Raw genomic sequence first — 4,244 nt, 5'->3', positions numbered from 1 at the left:
ATATATATATATACGTGTGTGTATATATGTGTGTGTATACATGTGTATGTGTATATATGTGTGTATATATGTATGCATACACACACACACATATATATATATATATAAATTATTCTTTTACTTATTTCAGTCATTTGATTGTGGCCATGCTGGAGGACCACCTGTAGTCGAACAAACCAGCCAGGACTTATTCTAGGTAAGCCTAGTACTTATTCTATCAGTGAGACTGAACCCAGAACCATGTGATTGGGAAGCAAGCTTCTTACCATGCATCTTCAGATGTTGGGTCTCACAGAGGTGATGACAGCTGATCAAGACCCTAAGCAATTTGCTGTGCCTGAGAAGATTCATCAAGCCAAGTGAAATCGTAATCATGGATATTGCTGGTGACACATAAAAGGCACACATGCCAGTGATACATAAAAGGCACCTATGCCGGTGACAAATAAAAGGCACCTGTGCTGGTGACACATAAGGGGCACCTATTACATTCTTGGAGTGGTTGACATTAGGAAGAGCATCCAGCGATAGAACCAAACCAAAATCAAAGAATTAAAGGTAATGCTATGTAACTTCATAATAATCTTTATATTATAAAATATGTGTGTGTGTGTGTGTGTGTAATACAATGCTCTATCAACCAGGCTGTCAGATGTCCTTATACATCACTAATCACAATGCACTTCTATTTTCCCCCTTGTTTGTACCCTTCTTTTCTGTTTGGGTCCAAATGTTTATGATTATGTCATTTTCTCATCAAATTGTGAGGAAGTGTCTTCCATGTGTTCTTTTCTAATCACTTGAATACCACTCCACAACTCCACCCATAGTCTGTGAAATTTGTGGTGTGTCTGGCCCAACACAAACTTGTGCATTTGATATTCTATGATTACATCATTAACTTCACTCCATTCTTGAACTACCTCATCTCAAGAATGCTCCCATAATGATATTCATCGCCCACCTGTGAAGTAGCCAGTCATTGTTCTTCCTTCTTCAGAGTAACTCACATATAAGAGCACAGGTAGAACAATGCTATTAAAGAGAATAGCATGCTGATCTTGTGCAGCTGTGCTTTGAGCAGATCTTTATCCCTTTAGCATTTAAACTGGCCATATCATGGCCTAAATATCCAACCTGTTTTATGTTGAAACTGGTTAGGTGTGATCTCTCACACCAACCCTACAATATCATTCTGAAAATTAACAGTTACCTCATGAAAATCTCAAAGCTACAAGATAATGCATGAAGCATTACTTTTGATAGAATAATCTGAATGCTGAAGGGTTGAAACATACACTTTCCACCCTGTTCTAACTCTATGCAAGATTTCATTCATATCTCAGCATATATTTACCATCTGTCCGAAGCAGAGATATCCCTTCATCTCAGCTTCATAATTTACTGCCACTATTCAGCCTTGTGTTATGTTTTTGGACCACATGTATTTTAATTTTCAAGCAGTATATTTCAAGGCTTATACTGAACTCAAGATGTTCAGCTCTGTCAGTATGGTCTGTAGCTGATTTGCGGTTTCCGCAATGAGCATCATGTTTTCTGTGAAGCAAAGATGTATTAGAAGCTTGCCATTGAACAGGCATAAAAAAAACAACAAACTCAAGAAGCAGTGAACTAAATTAACAACTTGAAATCAAAATACAAACACATCACTATCATCATCTTTTAGTATCTGTTGTCATGCTGGCATAAGCTGATTGGTTTGATCAGAGCTGGTAGGCTGAAGAGCTGCACCAGGTTCCAGTCTGATTTGGTTTGGTTTCTATGGTCAGGCACCCTTCCTAATGTGAACCACTTTACAGTGTAGGCTGGATGCTTTTAATTTAGTCTTTGCTAAATTAACTTTGAAGCCCTTTGATACTAGATTTTGCTTCCATGTCCAGAATTTCTCAAATTTTATTCCAGATTCAACTGTAAGAACAAGATCATCAGTTTAAGACATGATGCCTGTAGGAGTTCATACAAGTATCTGGTCTTAAACACCCATGTTGTGGCCTGGAGGACAATGATAAAAAGAAGGGGGCTAGCACTAAGTCCTGATAGTCCTCTACCAGCACTTTGAATTTATCACTATACATGTTGCTAGCTCTCACGACTGACAGCCTCTCTATACATGGTTTATATATATGGCTCTCACAAGCTATTAGTCTATTCCAAGTTCCCAATAGAACAAATGATAGAGCAAGGGTTACTTTTGAAGGCTTCTTAAAGTTGACAAATGCTAGGTGCAGCAGCATGGTGCTAGCCAAGTATTCCTGCAGTTGTCAAAGAAGGAAGCATCAGTAATACCTCTTCCTGGTACAAAAACTGAACAAGATCTTATCTAGATTAATGCTCTTCCTAATCAATTGAATAATGACTCTTCCATAACTTTAATGACCTGGTCCACCAATTTGATACTTCTATAATTATATCTCTCTAAGGCATCTCCTTTACTCTTAGAAAGTAATTATAGACCCTTAGAGAGAGATAATTACAAATTAAGTAACTGCATGTGTCTGAGTGAATGTTTACATTCTACAGGAAAGTGGAAAGTGCATGAAAGTACTGAGCAAATAAAATGGTGACATCTCTGCCAACAAATTGTTTCATGGCTCAAAGATGAGCAGAATAAGAAAATCCCTTGAAAAACAGGCAAAGGTTAGAAACAAGAAATGCATCTGACTGTAAGATGTCATCATTATCATTTTAATGTCCACGTTCCATACTGGTATGAGTTGGATGGTTTGATAGGACCTGACAAACTGCAAGACTGTGTCAGCTTCGGCATGGTTTCTATCACTGGATGACCTTCCTAATGTCAAGCACTTTAAAGTGTGTATTGTGTACTTCTTTCAAGGCACCAGCACTAATGAGCTCAGCAAGTAACTTGCAAGACAAGAAAAGATGACACCTCATTATATATTCATCCAACCCACCCTAGTAAGGGAAATAGAGTGGACATAATAATGAATAAATAAAAGAAAGAGTGAACAAACAAACAAATATCTTGTATAGACGCAGCAACAGGTTAGCGTTGGTATATTTTCTGATACAAATTTTGGCAATGTTATGTGTTGGTGCCATGAAAGGTTATTGAAGATAATAATAGTATATGTAAAGAGAGCAGCAAAGTTTTTAGTTTTGTGTTGTTTATGAGTAGAAAGAATATTGTAATACGGTGTGTGAGGTCGGTATCTTAGTGTTGTTGACAGAGACTAGGTTAACATAGCTACATTGAAAGATGTTATTCTAAACCTCTGTTTATAGAATTTAGACAGGAGAGAGTTTAGGGCATGCATGGGTGAATGAAACCTGTGTACAAAAGGTGAAAGAGGAATGAAGGATTGTATGACCTTCATAAAAGTGACAAAGAATACACCATTAATACAAAGAAGGAAGAACATGAGAGATATAATCAAACCACTAATTGTAACTGAGTTGACAGAACTGGAGTTAATGAAGAGGCTTGTTAATATCCTTGTCATTTAATGTCCATATTCTATAGACCCTGTGTAAGTTAGTTCGTGTGAGTGTGAAAAAAGGGTAGAGAGGCCGATGGATAAGAGGTGGTGATAAAAGGGGATGCAGTGAATAGTGAATACAGGTGGGAGTGTAATCAATGGTATAATGTCAATAGACCATGTATAATACATATGTGGTGGAACTGGTCTGGTAGGAATATTTACAAGAAGATTCTCATGATAAATCAAGTTGAAGGCTTTGCTAATATCAAGGGCAACAACTTTGCTTTTGCTGAAATTCTCAGACAACAATTATAGGTGCTGGCATGGCTGAGTGTTAATATGTATGCTTGCCAACTGTATGGTTTGGGGTTCAGTCCCACTGTGTGACAGTTTGAGCAAATGTCTTCTTCTATAGCCCAGGGCCAACCAAAGCCTTGTGAGGGGAATGTGGTAGACAGTAATTGAAAGATGCCCATCATATATATATATATATATTTGTTTTGCAAGATTTTTGATGTGAAATCGTGTGTTGAAACAGATGTTGTTGTACTTGGGGATGGTCATATTGCCAGTTTAGCCAATAAACCAATAATAATATGAACAAAGTATAATACAATACATAGATAAACAAATGGAATTAAATACTACATACGTTAACAAAATTTAATTAAACACAAAAAAAAACACACACACACACACACACACACACAAACAAATAAATAAATAAAAACAAATACAAACGAACACGTATTAACAGAGTATATAGGTGATACAGACACT

The 4,244-nt window shown here is 36.9% G+C and overlaps 2 protein-coding genes across 2 annotated transcripts in view; one reads left to right on the top strand and one right to left on the bottom strand.

Annotated features, from left to right (window-relative positions):
* Positions 1–548, top strand: part of LOC106875891 (uncharacterized) — a 45,502-nt gene extending 44,954 nt beyond the window's left edge. Inside the window, exon 3 of the mRNA XM_052975344.1 lies at positions 131–548. The gene's annotated coding sequence lies outside the window, so the exon portion shown is untranslated. The remainder of the gene's footprint in view (positions 1–130) is intronic.
* LOC106875905 (ATP-dependent RNA helicase DHX33-like) overlaps positions 1–4,244 on the bottom strand; it is a 69,611-nt gene that overhangs the window by 34,695 nt on the left and 30,672 nt on the right. The window lies entirely within an intron of this gene.

This window comes from Octopus bimaculoides, chromosome 21 (genome assembly GCF_001194135.2).
Source record: "Octopus bimaculoides isolate UCB-OBI-ISO-001 chromosome 21, ASM119413v2, whole genome shotgun sequence".
NCBI lineage: Eukaryota > Metazoa > Mollusca > Cephalopoda > Octopoda > Octopodidae > Octopus > Octopus bimaculoides.
The sequence above is the reverse complement of the archived record's forward strand: the minus strand, read 5'-3'. Positions and strand labels throughout refer to the sequence as shown.